Source organism: Tubulanus polymorphus, chromosome 6, assembly GCF_964204645.1.
Source record: "Tubulanus polymorphus chromosome 6, tnTubPoly1.2, whole genome shotgun sequence".
Classification (NCBI taxonomy): domain Eukaryota; kingdom Metazoa; phylum Nemertea; class Palaeonemertea; order Tubulaniformes; family Tubulanidae; genus Tubulanus; species Tubulanus polymorphus.
The window spans coordinates 18,623,407-18,642,429 of NC_134030.1; the positions used below are offsets into that span (position 1 = coordinate 18,623,407).

The 19,023-nt window shown below is 42.3% G+C and overlaps 1 protein-coding gene across 1 annotated transcript in view; it reads right to left on the reverse strand.

Annotated features, from left to right (window-relative positions):
* The window catches only part of LOC141907897 (protein TANC2-like), a 112,662-nt gene extending 95,494 nt beyond the window's left edge, over positions 1-17,168 (reverse strand). The window contains exons 1-2 of the mRNA XM_074797652.1: positions 17,096-17,168; positions 14,190-14,261 (exon numbers count right to left, since the gene is read on the reverse strand). The gene's annotated coding sequence lies outside the window, so the exon portion shown is untranslated. The remainder of the gene's footprint in view (positions 1-14,189; positions 14,262-17,095) is intronic.
* Positions 17,169-19,023: the final 1,855 nt, after the last annotated feature.

Here is a 19,023-nt window from a genome sequence, read left to right on the forward strand (position 1 = left end):
GGCCCCAACGAGCGCGATTATACGAGCGATATCGAAATTGATACCATCCCGGTTATTTTTCGGGGGAAATCTTCAGACACCGGGGGGGGGGGGGGGTTAGCGTCAACGATCTTTTCATAACAGCATCGGTCGCGCGCGCAATCAATCGACACCGGGAGTAACCCGAACCGGATCGCGATGAGGTGTTTGTTCTTCTCGTTTGTCATGTCGAGTCGAGTCGTCCCTCTCTGCAAAAATATCCCGATATATGATATACGCAGGTTTAGCTTTAATCCCCCTCCTTGTCGTGTGTTGTTGTCGTACTTCGCGACAAAGATCTCCATTCAGAGCTCGCGATGAATTTTTCGTGCCCATTTTTGTCATCGAACGCGAAAGTCGATGAAAGCCTTAGCGGCTTAAGACATCCATTCTGCTTGGACTGGTTTTTAGTTAAAACCATTAGCGCTCAAGCCGCCCGTATCCTCCCTGCCTATTACTCCTCAAGCCGCCCGAATCCGCCCCAATACTTATTTCGTATGCTGCACGTAAACGGCTAAAGTGGGATTCGAACCCAATAGCTTATGATTAACCACACACCTAAGTCCTCGAAATATCGAACAGAAATCAACATCTTTCCATTTCAATTTCTAGAGTATTTCGAGTTTGAACATGACACAACTGAGCGCACTTCAAATCCAAATAATTTTGGATGAATTTTGGGGACCAAAAGGACACGATTTTGGTGGCCGACCTCATCAAATCTTACATCGAATAAAAGCCTAGACTATTTACTACAAAATAACACTAACTTGTAATGCATGGAAATAAACAGCGAATGAGCTATTCGGTATCGTGATGAACTTACATTTAACTTTGATTTTTCTGAGGAGTAATTGACACTACATAGTGCAATTCCTGAGCGCTAATGGGTTAAAGACCGGTCTCTACTTCAGGTATCAATCTACGTAACGCAAGGGCTGATTTTATATAAATCAGTTCTCACCGAAATCTAGCAGGTTCTGTGGAACCGTTTTGATTTTTAACTTGCTCTTAGCTCCTGCAGGGAACCAGTTCTAACTTAAACCCATGGTTCCCACAGTTATATGAATTCAAATTTCCCAAGTTTTTCCCAAGTATTTCATGGGTGCTTTTTCAATTCTCCCAAATGGAAATGAACACACACCATCATGCTACAGTCAACATTTAAGCGGTGACTGGTTGATAAAGGTGATTTTCAAGGGAAATCGCTGAAGAAAGTCGCCCTTGGCAAATGCGATACGCAAAATGTAATTGAATTTCCCAAATATTTCCCTGATTTGAGGAAAATTTCTCAAATTCCCAAATATTTCCAAACCGGGAATTATCATTTCAAAATTCCCGAGTTTTCCCCAATTTCCTTGTTCTGTGGGAACCACACAGTGGCCATCCTCGCTTGCCAGGGTTTGATTGTCTGCCGCTGAAGCTCACGCCTAAACAAAACCCATGAGCTTTACATTGCCCAAGATTTCTTGGGCGGACAGGTTAACGTTCAGCGCCCACCAGTCTATATATCTAGCCGATCAGACGCAAAGCGAATCTGCCGATCGAAAACAACGCATCCGATTGACTTAACGCATGGTCTGGTGGCCACTGCGTAACATAGCAACTCGTCCACCCAAGAAATCTTGGAGACGACGAAATATCAAAAGTCAAACTCACATTTTTTTTTAAACACCCTCAACCCGCTAAGCGCCACACAGGGCATTATAAGTGGGTTCGATGTTTCTTTTTCCCAATTGGGGAGAGACCAGAGAAGAACCTTCGACCTAGAAACTCTGTCGCCACCAGGGTTTGAACCCACAAACCCTGGATTGACGAGACCAGTGACCGGCGGCCTAAACCACTCGGCCACCTGCGCCTCTCGAAGTCAAACTCACATGCAATATCAAAATACATACATACACACGTGTCAAATCCTACTTCTAAGAAATATCCGACACCTTGGTTTTATTACAACTTATCAGCCCTCGTGTCAGGAATCAATATCAGTTCGGCGGTTTTCAATCTTAGATTCGACCCAACAGCTTACAATGAACGGTTTCTACCTACGACGAGCTGATTCTGTGTCGTGATCAATTTGGATTTTCCCTCGAATTTTCTGAGGAGTAATAGACAATATACATAGTGAAATTCCTGGGCCCAGTTCCACAGTTGTGAGTTCAGATTTGACTCAGAGTTAACTCATTGAAAATTAACTAATTTTAACTCAGAGTTAACACTAACTCAGAACTGTGGAACTGGATCCCGAGCGCTAATGGGTTAAACTGAGTATTTGTCAGAAAGATGACAATTTGTCTCCGATCGTCCGCGCTGTATCTGTACGTAGATCTCATACGCCGCGCGCGCACGCGGTACACAGACTATCTCGTGATTTCATTTCAAAAACTCATCATCCGATCAGAAAAACCAATAATAACTATCCCGGCCCCCGAAACGGAAATTAATAAACGCCGGAAACCGGGAACGGTAACCGACACTCGTCAAAACCTGATCCGAACGAAATTAAACCCAAGACAAAAAATACACTCCAAGAAACACTAACAGGGTTCTTACCGGTTGGCCGGTTAATTATATACTCCAAGAAACAGTAACAGGGTTCTTACCGGTTGGCCGGTTAATTATATACTCCAAGAAACAGTAACAGGGTTCTTACCGGTTGGCCGGTTAATTATATACTCCAAGAAACAGTAACAGGGTTCTTACCGGTTGGCCGGTTAATTATATACTCCAAGAAACAGTAACAGGGTTCTTACCGGTTGGCCGGTTAATTATATACTCCAAGAAACACTAACAGGGTTCTTACTGGTTGGCCGGTTAATTATATACTCCAAGAAACAGTAACAGGGTTCTTACTGGTTGGCCGGTTAATTATATACTCCAAGAAACAGTAACAGGGTTCTTACTGGTTGGCCGGTTAATTATATACTCCAAGAAACACTAACAGGGTTCTTACCGGTTGGCCGGTTAATTATATACTCCAAGAAACACTAACAGGGTTCTTACCGGTTGGCCGGTTAATTATATACTCCAAGAAACAGTAACAGGGTTCTTACCGGTTGGCCGATTAATTATATACTCCAAGAAACAGTAACAGGGTTCTTACTGGTTGGCCGGTTAATTATATACTCCAAGAAACACTAACAGGGTTCTTACCGGTTGGCCGATTAATTATATACTCCAAGAAACAGTAACAGGGTTCTTACTGGTTGGCCGGTTAATTATATACTCCAAGAAACACTAACAGGGTTCTTACCGGTTGGCCGGTTAATTATATACTCCAAGAAACAGTAACAGGGTTCTTACCGGTTGGTCGGTTAATTATATACTCCAAGAAACACTAACAGGGTTCTTACCGGTTGGCCGGTTAATTATATACTCCAAGAAACACTAACAGGGTTCTTACCGGTTGGCCGGTTAATTATATACTCCAAGAAACAGTAACAGGGTTCTTACCGGTTGGCCGGTTAATTATATACTCCAAGAAACAGTAACAGGGTTCTTACCGGTTGGCCGATTAATTATATACTCCAAGAAACAGTAACAGGGTTCTTACCGGTTGGCCGGTTAATTATATACTCCAAGAAACACTAACAGGGTTCTTACTGGTTGGCCGGTTAATTATATACTCCAAGAAACACTAACAGGGTTCTTACCGGTAAACCATTTATCTCCATGTTTCAGATTAATATTTCAGTTTCATATTTTCGTTGTATTTTAGGGATCATTTCTCGCTGCTAGGTTTAAGAGACCTGCACGATCCAATTTCGAAACTGTCGCGACTTAGAGCAGATTTTCGCAACGTTGAACCCCGCGAAAACGTTTTGTGAATTTAAGAAGATTAAATTGATTTTTCACCTCGAGTTTTTCGCATTAAACTCTATGAATGCCCGATATGAACGTATTATCAGTTACTGTTGCTGATAATCAGGGATGGTTGACAGCTCTGTGTGTGTCAAGGGGGGAGGGATGGGTAAGTATTTTCGGAGACTGTTCAGGATAACCAGGTCAGGGGGCACAGCTAGGTAATTTCAGACACTGTTCCTGGATGACAAGATCGGTGTGTGCCACGGAGCAGTTAACTCTAGCTTCGGAGACCTTTCCTGACAATCAGGGATGGTTGACAGCTCGGTACTGTGTGTCAGTTCTAAGTATTTTTTCAGAGACCATTCCTGACAATCAGCTATGGTCGACAGCTCGGCGTGCATCACGCCCGGACAGTCGACCATTTTCACATACCGTTCGAGTATGGATGATTATGAAAGCGATATGATCTATGATTGGCCGATCAATCTCTTACTTGTCATTTGTTTAATACAAAAACTAATGAAGCAAATCAAACTATAATCAGCAGCAGCAGTAATCGTTGTAATCTGTCGTTGTGTGTATGAGACATGTCTCCCTATAATTATCATCTCCTTTACGTACGTATATACTACTATACTCCCAATACCTATCTTCCAATTGTCTCTCCCTCTCCCTCTCCCTCTCCCTCTACCTCCCCTCCCCTCCCCTCTACCTCCCCTCCCCTCCCCTCTACCTCCCCTCCCCTCCCCTCCCCTCCCCTCCCCCTCCCCCTCCCCCTCCCCCTCCCCCTCCCCCTCAAGTTTTGCTTGGAAATCTGATTTTACAGAAAGCTACTTTCCTTTCTCTCTTGTTATAATTGTGCTCGTTGAAAAATTTTAAATTACAGTTTTTGTTTTTTTGGGGGGTTTTTTCTCTCCTTCATAATAGGCCCATAGCCTGTCATGTGAATTCCGTGAAATAGGTTTGAACTTGAACTTGAAAGTTCTCTCTAACTTACGACCGCTCCCTCCCTCGCAGCCAACAAAATCAACCCCAATCAGTCGCTTGGCGGGTAGACAGTTTGAATGAACCGGAACCGAAATGTCCACTTATGTACTCTCGTCACTATCCCCGCCACTCTCTTATGTCAGAAGTCACCTCTAACATGTCCTTTACCATCCTGCCTCGGCAGGGATTCGATAACGATGGCATCGCTACACTCAGCCACGGCACGAACCCCTGCCACACTAGTCCGGGTGCGGAGGTACATGCGCAGGTTTACCGCGCGAAAACCTGCGGCAACAATCAGATTGCTCGTTGCATCGCAGAGGTAACTTTCACGGAAGAACTATAATGGGAAAACCTGGGCTAAAATAAAACAGGATTTCTGATTGGCTGATAATGACATCGAAGCCGCGCGTGTAGCTGCGTACTCGGTCTAGTGTGGCAGGGTTTTGTACAGTGGCAATCTCGATGCCATCAGGTTCGAATCCCCGCCGCAGGGGGAGGATCTGGTCCCTTAAACGCGCTATCCTCGCGACTACGTTCGTGCAAACTACAAACTAATCTAAAACGATCCGGCAATTTAAATTCCGTGTTGCCGTCAAACGAGCCCCGATCGATCGCGTCGTTTTTGAAAATCTCCCTAAAACCAGGATATCGAGTGGAATGCCGAGCCAGGTCTCACCGGGGGATAGACGGTAGGTGCGCGAATCAGAGAAATAGTCGCTTTATTTCCGGCGCGTCAATTATACGCCGGGATTTGCGCGCGATCTCGACCGGTACCCGGCGACGCCATCTGGTGGATTAACGCGGATTAGGCGAGTATCAGCGATCATTATCGAAGTGACCGGTGAGAGAGAGAGAGGATGATTGATGTAGCCGCGTGTTTCAGATAGCGTCGGGGTCAACTTACGATTAAAGGTCACGCGAACTCATACGTCGCATTTGTTGGTTCGATTTATTTTTGATTTGACGTCCCTTACGAGACCCATCACACCTCGCGGAGCGAATCAGGGCATTCGATTGGTTGTTTTGAAAAGCCTGCAGAGGCTAGTTTTACAGACCAGGGTTTACCCCTGCAGGGTTTAGGTTAAAGCTGAGATAGGTCTGTAAGACCACATCCTAGGGTTCAAGTCAAGCCTGTCTATAAAACCAGCCAGGTTCAAGTAATAACTGGTCTATAAAACCAGCCCCTGCAGGGTTCAAGTAATAACTGGTCTATAAAACTAGCCCCTGCAGGGTTCAAGTAATAACTGGTCTATAAAACCAGCCCCCTGCAGGGTTCAAGTAATAACTGGTCTTTAAAACCAGCACCTGCAGGTTTTGAGATAAAACTGAGATAGGTCTATAAGACCACATCCTAGACCACAAAGTCAGACTATAAAACCAGCCCCCTGCAGAGTTCAAGTTAAAACTGGCCTAAAAAACCAGCCCCTGCAGGGTTCAAGTAATAACTTGTCTATAAAACGCAGGGTTCAATAACTGGTCTATAAAACCAGCACCTGCAGGGTTTAAGATAAAACTGAGATAGGTCTATATAAGACCACATCCTAGGGTTCAAGTTAAGCTGGTTTATATAACCAGCTCCTGCAGAGTTCAAGTTAAAACTGACCTATAAAACCAGCTGCGCAGGGATTAGGTTAAGACCGGTCCATAAAACGAGCCCACAAAACCAGCCCACAAATCTAGCCCCTGCTGGACGTTTTACTGGTCATCGAAACCAGAACGTAACCGTATTTCGTCACTTCAGATTTATGAAAATCGAAATTCCGACCGTCCTTCATCGAGACGTGGTCGGTCTGAGAGATGATTCATCGCGGACAACCGAAACCGAAGACAATCGGAAAAATAGCGTCTAGCTTTTTATTATATGCCGCGTTCATTCGATATTCGAGAATATCGAATTTCGTCGTCGGTTTTCGCTGTTATTTCGCGACGAATCGACGGAATCAAATCTACGCGAGACTATACGCGGAAATTCAATCAACGGACTGGTTCCCGTCATTGTCGTAGATATCGATCGGACTGGTACCCCGTGTATCGTGTAGGCGACCGATTCGCGATTCGACTTCAGATTCGTCGCGATTCTGATATTTTTTCTATTCGCCTCGTAGTTTTTTGAAAGGAATAATTTTCGTCAAAATCTGATCGATTGAAAAATTTGGTGAATGTCGTAACGAAGATTCACATCCGATTCCATGATTCTCAACTCACTATTTACAGCAGTCTCAACTCTACTAAGTTCCCTGATTCTAAACTCAGTTTACAGCAGTCCCAATGGTGTGTTCTGAGTTCCCTGATTCTCAACTCGGAGAGACATTTACAGCAGTCCCAACTCTACCGAGTTCCCTGATTCTAAACTCACTGAAATATTTACAGCAGTCTCAACACGCTACTGAGTTCCCTGATTCTAAACTCACTGAAATATTTACAGCAGTCTCAACTCTACTGAGTTCCCTGATTCTAAACTCAGTGAAATATTTACAGCAGTCTCAACTCTACTGAGTTCCCTGATTCTAAACTCACTGAAATATTTACAGCAGTCTCAACGCTATTTCCCTGATTCTCAACTCGGTGAAATATTTACAGCAGTCCCAACTCTACCGAGTTCCCTGATTCTAAACTCACTGAAATATTTACAGCAGTCTCAACACGCTACCGAGTTCCCTGATTCTCAACTCGGTGAAATATTAACAGTGGTCTCAACACGCTACCGAGTTCCCTGATTCTCAACTCGGTGAAATATTTACAGCCGTCCAATGCGCTACCGAGTTCCCTGATTCTCAACTCAGTGAAATATTAACAGCAGTCCCAACGCGCTACCGAGTTCCCTGATTCTCAACTCGGTGAAATATTTACAGCAGTCTCAACGCTACCGAGTTCCCTGATTCTCAACTCGGTGAAATATTTACAGCAGTCCTGACGCTATTTCCCTGATTCGAACCTCAGTGAAATATTAAATTCTAAATATAGTCCCAACACTATCTAAACAGGCACGGTCCTAATAAGACTCGCACTAAACATGGGAAAAATCGTCTTCATCGTTAGATCGCGGCTAATCACCGTAGAAAATCTGCGAATTGTTCATAAACGTTGATTGATAACGAAACTAATCGTTCGCCGAACCGAGGCACCTCTCAAGCGGCGGGGATCGACTTTACCGAAATTCGCGACACGACAAAAAATCGGTAAGATCTAATTTCCTGACTGCGGATGATGGGTTTCCTTTACGAATCATTCACAAAGAGACCGAACGAATTACGCGCGCGCGCGCGCCGAGAAAAAAAACGGCGTTTAATTACGAAAAACCGCGTCTAGATCGAATGAGAAAATTAGTCCGGTCGCGCGCGTGCCGTGAGGTAGGGATAGACGTTGAGAAAAAATCAATATGGCTGCTATACAGCTCTTCGACTAAACATCAAAATATACATCTAAGAGATTAAAAACTGACCGTCATTATTTCATCCTCCATGTGAGAAAAAATCAATATGGCTGCTATACAGCTCTTTGACATATACATCAAAATATACATCTAAGAGATTAAAAACTCACCGTCATTATTTCATCCTCCATGTGGCTTAAAGTCCGAGATAAACCTCTTAGACGCCGAAGAAGAATAACGCGTTTTCACCCTAAATCCAACCGAAGTACGTAAATGTATCCACGTGGAAAAAATCGGTTTTAATTCCTCGATTGACGGACGCTTAATACCTTGAAACCGACGAGTCAAATTATCCCTCGCCGATTGACGAGACTAGCGAGATAATTTCCTCGCGAGTCGTATTTCTACACGAGTTTATTTCCTCACGAGTTTCTCGCACGAGGACTCTCTTTCTTCACGAGTAATTCTCGCTAAGAATCAATGTCCTCATGAGGTACTATGGTTTTAGTTAATTTCCGCATGAGTCGCATTCCCCAAGAATTTATTTCCTCACGAGTTTCTCGCATGAGGACTTTCTTCCTTCACGAGTAATTCTCGCTAAGAATCAATGTCCTCGCGAGGTACTATGGTTTTAGAGTTAATTTCCGCATGAGTCGCATTCCCCAAGAGTTAATCTCCTCCCGAGTTACTCGCACGAGGAGCTACTCTCCTCACAAATAACATAGTTTGCTAAGAATTATTTTCCTCGCGAGGTAGTTGTCTTCCTCATAAGTAACATTCATTACAGACTACCTCTCCGCGAGTTATTTTCCTCGTTAATTTATTTCCTCGCCAGTTACTCTCGCAAAGTCTGCTTACGAGGTACTCCGGGTTACGTTTCGTGTTACATACTTTCCTCCTATTACAAGTTACATTCGGCACATGTAGTTTACTTTCCTCTGAGTTTAATTCCTCACGAGGTACTCTCGTTAAGAGTTACTTTCCTCACGAGGAAGTCTGGTCAGGAGTTACTTTCCTATTAACGGTCCCTTACGTAAGTTATTTTCCTCACATGTAGGTTACTTTCCTCTGAGTTTAATTCCTAACGAGGTACTCTCGTTAAGAGTTACTTTCCTCACGAGGAAGTCTGGTCAGGAGTTACTTTCCTATTAACGGTCCCTTACGTAAGTTATTTTCCTCATGAGTGAATTCCCTCACAAATTATAATCCATAAGAGTTATTTTCCTCCCTTGAAGCGAGTATCGGATCTAGATGTTTACATCACTACTGCGCTGATGAGCACTCGAGTATCATTCACTTGATTACAACTCGATCACTCGCGCGCTGTCCTTAGTTACGATAATCCGATAGCAACAATTAACTGCTCGGCAACGCGGATAAATCGAGTAACGAAATTTGCCGTCCATCTAAATTAAACAGGATTCGATCAACGACAATGCTACTGCGGCGATTAAGGATTCCATTAGTGGCAAGCGAGGATCCATACGAGGTGTCGCTAGTGTGCAGTAGGATATCAACTAAAAAAAGTACTGCCGCAATAGAGGATTCCACTTGTGGCAAGTGAGTGTTCACCAGGTGTCGCTAATGTGCAGTAGGATATCAGCTAAAAAAAGTACTGCGGCAATAGAGGATTCCACTTGTGGCAAGTGAGGATCCACCAGGTGTCGCTAGTGTACAGTAGGATATCAACTACTGCAGCAATAGAGGACTCCCCTTGTGGCAAGTGAGGATCCACCAGGTGTCGCTAGTGTGCAGTAGGACATCGACTACTGCAGCAATAGAGGATTCCACTTGTGGCAAGTGAGGATCCACAAGGAGTCGCTTGTGTGCAGTAGGACATCGACTACAAATGAGAATCCACCAGGGGTCGCTAGAGCGCAGTAGGACATTAACTATTGCGACAATAGAGGATTCCATTTGTGGCAATGAGTCCATCAGGTGTCGCTTCTAATGACTTTAATTTCTTCTAGATTTCAATTAAAAGAGAATCATGAGTAAAATCCCACGATATGAATCGCTCTTCAAAGTTTATTAAAACTATTAGAAATATTTTGGGTGGTTGCTACCACCCGTATTCTGTCTAAAATGACTAGGCCTAGGCCTAGCCTATATCAATTCATATTGTGGGCAATTTTACTCATCGTATCATCACGGATTTTGTGATCCACAACTGATTCAAAAGTGAATCATCATTTCCTCTCTAAGTAAATCAATAATCAATGAAACACAGACTTATTTTGACTTCAACGTCTATTAACGCCATCTGGCGGCTGGTTTTAGAAGTTATAGTTTAGAAGTTTTAGAAGTCCCAAATAATTGTCGTTCTCAAAGATTCTAAACTGCAGGGGCGTCGGGAAGACACTACAAGACATAACCAGTTAACCCTTTCAGTGCTGACTAATTAATACCCTATAGTGCTGGAGATAATTTGAAAATTTTGAAAAATTCCGCCCTAGTGTGTTGAATAACGGGAATACCAATATAGTGCGTCTACACCACGGCGCGGTGTATCATTAGTCAATAGTATTTCACTATGTTTGACAGGTGCTGCCATCTTTCAATAGAGATAAAAACTAATTACTAATTACACCAATACACCGCAGTGCGGTGTACTAGCAAAATGCATCACCAATCCATACACCGCACTGCGGTGTATACGTACTGAAAGGGTTAAAGACCACGTCAAGGGCCTAAACAGTTGATCATTCGAAAAAACGAAACTTTTATCTGCGTTGTAAATGCAGTGGCTCATGAGAGCTGATATTCCTAGGACAGGACAATAAAGTCTAACCGCAAAATCTAACGCTTAGAACATTCAACACAAGAACATCAACAATGTCCCTCGAGCAGTGTCCCACCTAAATTAGACCGCAAAGTCATGATATCAATGATCTCGAGAAATAATAGTCAAACACTACTTTCATATAATCGCCGGATGAGTCATACGAACGTTTCTAAGAATGTTTCAATGAATACAAACGACGCGACTATGATTTAAGTATAAACGGATTTGAAAAGTTATAGGCCTAACCAATGTTTTATTAACTTCGCAAAAATTCGATATATAAAACAATGGTATTTTGCGTGTTAGGATTTGACTCCGTATTGAAATAAATGAAAACGAGCCAAGTAATCTTGATTGAAGAGAAACTAATTTTCGGTAGGGTTTAAAAGTAATCGAAAATTAATGAAATTATTTTCGTGGTAACTTAAAAGAGTTTCCGAACCAAAATATTCTGTAAATTTGCCCGATTATTCGACTATCGTGATGCGTATTTCAATTACTGATCTTACGAAATCAATCGAGCCCCTGACAGGAGACGATGTTTAGGTTGAGTATAAAACCCGGCTGGGCTATTTGATTAAAGTCCAATTACGCTATGTAGGCTTAACTATAAATGATTTGAATGATGGGCAGTGGGTACATCGGTTAAACCGAGTGATGTTCATATACCGGCTAGAACCTTCCATCCAAAATTACAAAAGCAACGCCCCGTCCGATAAGGCTGGGACAGTGAGCGCCGGGACTAATGGGCACGCTGACCCTACTGGCGTGCCAGGGACGGTGAGGGGACTCGGGCTTCGATGTATCACGCTAAAACTTCTTTGAGTCTCAAACTGAGGCCCCGTTTCGTGGTGGGTTCGTAAGCAACGCCGAATCGATTAACCCTTTCAGTGCTGACTAGTTAATACCCTATAGTGCTAGAGATAATTTGCAAAATTTTAAAAAATTCCACCCTAGTGTGTTGAATAACGGGAATACCATTATAGTGCGTCTACACGTGCGGTACTCTATGGTGCGGTACCGCAGTGCGGTGTATCGTTAGTTACTAATATTTCTCTATGTTTGACAGGTGCTGTCATCTTTCAAGAGAGATAATTACTTATTATATCAATACACCACAGTGCGGTGTACTAGCAAAATCCATCGCTGATCTATACACCGCACTGCGGTGTAGATGCACTGAATGGGTTAAAAACAAAACCGACCGAATAAATACGACGAACGAAATCGATAGTTTTTCAACGCGAAAAGCTACAAACCGAAATCGTCGCGTAAAAATTATGAAAAGTTTTGTTTCTCCCTTGCAACACTAAATTGGTTTCCATAGACAAGTGGCTGTCCAATATCAATTAGTCGACAAAAACCCACAATAAAAAAGAAAAACTATCTGATAGTTTGACGTTTCGACTCAAATCTATGAGCTATAGGGATCACTTAGCTACCTTGTTGCTATATTTTGTATTGTTATAACTGTACAATAAATCCGTTTTTGAAAATGGCTCATAGATTTGAGTCAAAACGTCAAAGTTCTATAGATAGTTTTTCTTTTTTATTGTGGGTTTTCGTCGACTAGCCTAACAAAATTAGTTTCTAGATTCTATAAGAATGTTCGGCCTATCTCGGAATAAATACCTCTCGCTCAAACGGGAAGAGGGATCGCGCGCCTCTTCAAAGCATTCATTAGACTAAATCTTATCTTTATCTTTACGTTACACACTTCCTGAATTCCAGATTCTATGACGCCACGATCGAGAAAAAACTCGTAAAAAAAAAGAGAACTCGTCGTCGACACACGGCCGCGTGTATCCGCCGCATCGTATCAATTCTATTTTCGGACCTTCCAATATATGATCAAATGAGATTCCGGCCGCACACACCAGATGGCGTATTGCAAAATTCATTAAAAAGGCTTAGATGTATATAGATCCCTTCAATAATAATAAGTATGTTGTAAGTAGTCTATGTATATATTGTAAATAACTTTGTTTATACTTTCTGTAAATTGTAAATATTGTATACTTTGTATACGTCTCCCTCCATGTACCATAGAAATGGTTGGAGTTTAAATAAAATCCTAAAATCCTAAATCCTTATCTAGCTTATTAGCTTTCACTGAAATTCGAGCTACAATACCCTAGATAGGGCCGTATTTTTTTTTTTATAATGAGTTGCATTACGGATTTGATGGACTTGAAATGATTGCAGAGGCGGAAAAGGTAAAATGGAAACATTTGTTTTTTCTCAAAATTTCTCAAGACCTGTCAACAATAGGCAATTGGCTGCGGCAATCGAAAATTGCTTCACCTGTTAAGCTAAAGCTAGCGTAATTACAGCGGTTAATCTAAACCTACTTATGATGACAGCCTGTTGATCCTAAAAGAAACACGGCCTTCATGAAGCCTGTAAATATTAATCAATCTTTCTTGTCATTTTGAAAAACACTATAATATAAAAACCACTTTAAAAAGATGTGACCAGAGCTGCCGACCTAGAGTTAATAGTTTGCTGAAAACGGAGTTGATGAGTATGATTCTGCGCAATTTGAGAGAAAAAGATGCAAATTGCCATAAAAATGATTAAGTTTTTCCGTAACTTATCAAATTTTTTCAGCCCAACGCACACGGCGAAAACGTTTTATTTTCCCCCGAGTTAAAGCTAACCCGCAAATGTTCAACGCATTCAGCAAAACAAAAAACTCGTCGAAAAAACAGTTGAGTCCATAGTGCAACAATAAACTCAGTTAATTCTCAAAGCTTTCCTCACTGCCCTTATCGGTGTCCCAATTTTTTTGTGTGTTTGTCATGTGTGATGCAGCGATGTTCAATGATTGGTTTATTCCGCCATGATGTTTTACGAAACACAAAAACATCCAAACAAACCGGACCAACACACACGAGGAAAAAAATGCTTTCAACGAAACAAGAATTCTGGCAGCGCAACAAGAGTAGTAGGTCCTGAGAGAGTAACGTTTTACCGCTAGGCTAAGCGTTAACCGTTAGATTGACATCAACGACGCACGCAGCATAAGGCAAGGCACACGGCGAGGAAAACACATTCTTTCTTTGTGAAAAAAATGCGTTCGATGCGTTTCGTCACGCCGCGTGGCTGAAGTCGAAACACGAAACGCCGAACTAGCACGAATTTGATCAGGAAAAATCGAACATGAATTCGATTTGTGAAAAACGCGTTCGATGCGACAGAAAAGATAAGTTCTCTTACCTTGAAACGAGTAGGCAAATTATTCCAAAAATAATGATATTTGACGGACGCCGAGCGCTTTATTTAAACTCTCTGAAATTAAAAGGAAAACGTTCAGATTATTTTAAACGAAGCAATGGTTGATGTACAAGAACGTAGCAAAGTCTCACGATACCACTGGGTTCAAATCCGTGCCAGGGAGGAACGTGGCAAAGTCTCACCATACCACCGGGTTCAAATCCCTGCCAGGGAGGAACGTGGCAGAGTCTCACCATACCACCGGGTTCAAATCCCTGCCATGGAGGCATGGCAGAGTCTCACGATACCACCGGGTTCAAATCCGTGCCAGGGAGGAACGTGGCAAAGTCTCACCATACCACCGGGTTCAAATCCCTGCCAGGGAGGAACGTGGCAGAGTCTCACGATACCACCGGGTTCAAATCCCTGCCATGGAGGCATGGCAGAGTCTCACGATACCACCGGGTTCAAATCCCTGCCAGGGAGGAACGTGGCAGAGTCTCACCATACCACCGGGTTAAAATCCATGCCAGGGAGGAACGTGGCAGAGTCTCACCATACCACCGGGTTCAATTCCGTCCACAATACCATCGGGTTCAAATCCCTGCCAGGGAGGAACGTGGCAGAGTCTCACGATACCACCGGGTTCAAATCCCTGCCAGGGAGGAACATGGCAGAGTCTCACGATACCACCGGGTTGAAATCCTTGCCAGGGAGGAACGAAGGCAGAGTCTCACCATACCACCGGTTGAAATCCGTGCCAGGGAGGAACGTGACAGAGTCTCACGATACCACCGGGTTCAAACCCCTGCCAGGGAGGAACATGGCAGAGTCTCACGATACCACCGGGTTCAAATCTGTGCCAGGGAGGATTGTAGCAGTCTTGTATAGTCTTCAAATTCAAATCCGCACGAAGGAATGTGGCAGAGTCTCGCGATGTTATCATCAGTTTCAAGGCCAGGAACGAGTGTGTCAATCAATGCCACATGGTTTAAAACCATTTCGAGGGAAGATTGTGGTGGCAGTTTCGCAAAAAATAATATCATTGACCGATCAGATTCTGTTTCAGTGACTGTGACAATAGGCCTAGTTGCACTAAGTCCCAGTTCTTGGCAATGGAGAGCGCTGGTTTATAAGAAGGAAGTGGATATTTTACCAATGCAGCATTATTCGTATAGCCTAAATGCTATTTTGCTAATGGATAGGCCTAATAAGATTAGGTCTAATAAAGATAACAACTACAACAAATTAGGGTTAGGTTTTGATAGGGTTAGGGTCTAGAGGGTCTAAAGGGTAAGGGTTATGTTAAGATTCCATTAAAAAGCAGCTAGGGATAGGGTTAGGTTAAGGTTTACATGCTAAAGTCTATTTTATGTCCTCGACCTTTTCGGGATATTTCGCTTAATTTTCGGTGTGCATACCTCAAATATGTCTTAATAGAATCAGTAGGTTGTGCAGTCCAGATAAATCATCGTTTTTATATCCATTAGGCTATACACTGTTCTGAAGGATTGACGAATATTCACGAAAATTGAGCTCTAAATCGGCGAGAACGACCGCCATTTTGTTTGTTTCTTTATGCAAATGAGCCATTGCACACATGCGCAATGAGGCGAGGATGCGTTAATTATATCATGGGGGAGGAAGGAGCTTCCCGTCGCCAAACGACCAATCAACAACTCACAATATTACCCTAGGGAGCTGTTTTAGAAAATAAACATGGCTTTTGACAAAGCTATCAAAACAATGCGGTTTGGAAATGATTGAGGCCTATGATGCAACCATTGCGGCTGTGCCCACGTAGTGAAACACATGCGGGCAATGTACTCTCCCCATGAAAAATAAACTCACCCAGATCACATGGTACACACTGCTCATTTGCATGAAGAAATAAACAAACACGAACAAAATGGCGGTCATTTTCGCGGATTTAAAGCTTAATTTTTTGGAATATTCATCAATCCTTCAACTCAGTGCAAAAGGGATGAAAACGGCCCATATTGAAAAAGTCGGAAAATATTTCCAAAAAAAGAATTTTTTTGGGGAACAAAAATCAGTAACTTTTAGCCAAAAAACTTACTTCCTTTTGGTCAAAGTGTTAATAGTTTGGGCCTAAATTACAGCCGCTTTTTGTATGAGACGCCATATTGGTTTCTCCGACTCCACAGTTGCGCGAACAACTGCCGAAAACCGTCTTAAGGAGCACTCCTAACTACGGAGCGCTCCGATGTGACGCCCGCGATTGAGGTGATTAAAGCGATTTGAGGTGATTTACACTGTTCTCAGGAATAAAGAAAATGTTAGAAAAGGTCGGAAATCCGTCTATGGTCGGAAGATTTTCATCCCAGGTGCAAAATGGATATAAAAACGATGATTTATCTGGACTGCACAACCCTACCGATTCTATTATGACCTATTCGAGGTATGCACACCGAAAATTAAACGAAATATCCCAAAAAGATCGAGCACACTCGACAATAAATATACTTAGTGCAGGGTTCGTACACCTCCTGGAATTGCCCTGGAAATGTACGAACCCTGTGCCAGCAGGACTCAACGTCACTCAGCACTGTGATGCCGATCGATGGATGCCTCTCACTGACTGAGGCTAAGCTAGCCTACTGAGGCCAAGCTCTATAAATTTACCAGCGTTAAACAGTAATAATGTGGTATTGGCAAAATATGACCTGCCTTAATAGTACGAGCGCGGGTTGATCATAACTGGAACCGAAATTCAAATCAAATCAAATCAAATCAAATCAAAGAAACTTTCAAATATTTTTCTAAATTTCTGGGGAATCCCGAACCCGGAAATGAAAAATCTATCATAAATACAAGAGAAATTTCATTTTTCGTGCGAATAGATCGAAGCAAGTTTGTGCCTTTTCAATTTAAAAAAAAATACCTACCTTAAAAAGTGCGAAAAACGCGTTTGTTTTAAAACAAAACGAGAGATAAAAAGCGACGAAACTAAAATATCCACGAAAACTGTTTCAATCGTAGGTGGCAGCACCGGCCGGTTACAGAGTGTCAGTCCTACTAGTTGGTGCACGGAACCGTTAACTTTATAAGGACTCCAATTCAAATTTATTGATTTTTCACCCAATCGATCGCAAAGTTTTTGCAATTTGCAGAGGTTTTGTCATATCGCGGACTCACTGAATCTCAGAATTAAAAAAGAAAACAAGGAATTTCTCCATTTTCACGATAAATGTGTGCAAACTGATTATACTGGTTGCCTGTCCCATTCAGAAGATATATAGACTGGTTGCCGGTCTCTACTTTCAGTAGACTATTCTGACCATAGAACTATAACGGAATAGTTCCGTTATAGTTCTTTGTTCTGACTGACTGCGGATGCAGGCATATGATTCATTCTGCAGAATTTCCAGAACCTGCCCTTTCGCCTCTCAGGGCATGAACTTGCCCAGAGAGGCGAATGCTTTTGAGGCAGTAGAATATATAAAAAGCCCTTTCACTAGATTCAGCTGAAACGGTGGCTAGTCAAGATGATCAGGAAAAATCAAAACGAACAGAAGTTATCATTCGGAATGGCCTATCAACTTTATTTCAGAATATATAAGAAAACCGAAGACTCTATATGGTATCTTACGGACAGAAATTTAAGAAAAATTCAAATACATTTCATCAAGTAAAGACATTAAATGAGTAAAAGATGCCACAATGTGTGAAGAATCTAAAAAGCTTATTTAGAAATTAGAAATATTTCGGGTGGTTGCAAAAAAGAATACAATGCATTTTAGACTGAAGGAGGGTGGTAGCAACCAACTGAAATATTGCTAATTTTTTTAGATAAACTTTTGAGATTCGTTTGGGGATTTTTTACTCATCGAGTATTGTCACGGATATTGTGATTCTTTAACCTATTCAAAGACATGGAATTTAATTTCAGGGAAATCAAAAACATATTTCGTTAATAATTTCATCTACAACTTTTGAAAGTTCATCGATAGACCTCTCACAAGAAACAATTCAGTCACAATTTATGAATAATATCTATATAAAAAATTACCTACAAATATTATTTAACAATCTTGATTTGGCTGAAACTAGAAGTTGTATGGCATATTGATGCAGTGCTTAATAGTCGCAGTGTGACCACAACCTCTCATAGGCCGGATGTACTGGCCGAGGTGTGATCTGTAGAAGATAAAATTCGACTCTCAGGCAGGTCGCTATCTGTAGAAGTTAAAATTCGAATCTCAGGGCAGGTCGCTATCTGTAGAAGTTAAAATTCGACTCTCAGGGCAGGTCGCTATCTGTAGAAGTTAAAATTCGACTCAAAGGGCAGGTCGCTATCTGTAGAAGTTAAAATTCGACTCTCAGGGCAGGTGGCTATCTGTAGAAGTTAAAATTCGACTCTCAGGGCAGGTGGCTATCTGTAGAAGATAGAATTCGACTCTCAGGGCAGGTCGCTATCTGTAGAAGTTAAAATTCGACTCTCAGGGCAGGTGGCTATCTGTAGAAGATAGAATTCGACTCTCAGGGCAGGTCGCTATCTGTAGAAGTTAAAATTCGACTCTCAGGGCAGGTCGCTATCTGTAGAAGTTAAAATTCGACTCTCAGGGCAGGTCGCTATCTGTAGAAGTTAAAATTCGACTCTCAGGGCAGGTCGCTATCTGCAGAAGATAGAATTCGACTCTCAGGACAGGTGGCTATCTGTAGAAGATAAAATTCGACTCTCAGGGCAGGTCGCTATCTGTAGAAGTTAAAATTCGACTCTCAGGGCAGGTCGCTATCTGTAGAAGTTAAAATTCGACTCTCATGGAAGGTCGCTATCTGCAGAAGATGAAATCCGCCTCTTTGTGATAATTCT